Genomic DNA, 1,069 nt, shown 5'->3' on the forward strand with positions numbered 1-1,069 from the left:
TTTTAATACCCCACTTACATCACTGCATAGATCATCCAGACAGAAAAATCAATAAGGAAACATCGGTCTTAAACAACATGTTACACCAGATGGACTTCATAGATATATACAGAACATTCTATCCAAAAGCAGCAGAACACATTCTTCTCAAGTACACATGGAACTTTCTCCAGGATACATCATATGTCAAGCTACAAAACAAGTCTTAAAAATTTTAAGGAAATTGAAATCATATCAAGCATCTTTTCCAACCACAGTAGTATGAAACTAGAAATCAATCACAAGAAGAAAACTAGAAAGGTCCCAAATATGTGAAGATTAAACACCATGCTACTGAACAACCAATGAGTCAATGAAGAAATCAAAAGTGAAATTAAAAAAACACCTTGAGGCAAATTGAAAATGGAAACACAACATACCAACATTATGAAATGCACCAAAAGCAGTCCTGAGAGGAAGTTCATAGTGACAAATGCCTACCTAGAGAAACAAAAAAAAATTTTTCAAATAAACCAAACTTTACACCCCCAAGGAACTAGGAAAAGAACAAATGAAGCTCAGTTAGTAAAAGGAAGGAAATAACAAAGATCAGAGCAGAAATACATGATTGAGGGACTAAAAAGACAATAGAAAAGATCAATGAAATCAAGAGCTGGTTTAGAAAATAGGAACAATATTAACCTTTAGCTCAACTCACCAAGAAAAAAGAGAGAGGACTCAAATAAAACAGAAATGAAAGAGAAGATGCTACAACTGATGCCACAGAAATACAAAGGATCACAAAAGGCTACTATGAAAAATTAATTATATGCCAATAAATTGGACAGGCTAGAAAAAATGGATAAATTCCTAGAAACATACAACCTTCCAAGACTGAATCATGAAGAAATAGAAAATTAGAATAGACCAATTACTAGTAAGGACATTAAATCAGTCATTTTAAAACTTCCTACAAACAAAAGTTCAGGACCAGACAGCTTGACTGGTGAATTCTACTCAACATTAAAAGAATTAATACCAATCCTTCTCAAGCTGTTCCAAAAAATAGAAGAAGGAGGAAACACTTTCA

This window comes from Halichoerus grypus, chromosome 9, assembly GCF_964656455.1.
Source record: "Halichoerus grypus chromosome 9, mHalGry1.hap1.1, whole genome shotgun sequence".
Lineage (NCBI taxonomy): Eukaryota > Metazoa > Chordata > Mammalia > Carnivora > Phocidae > Halichoerus > Halichoerus grypus.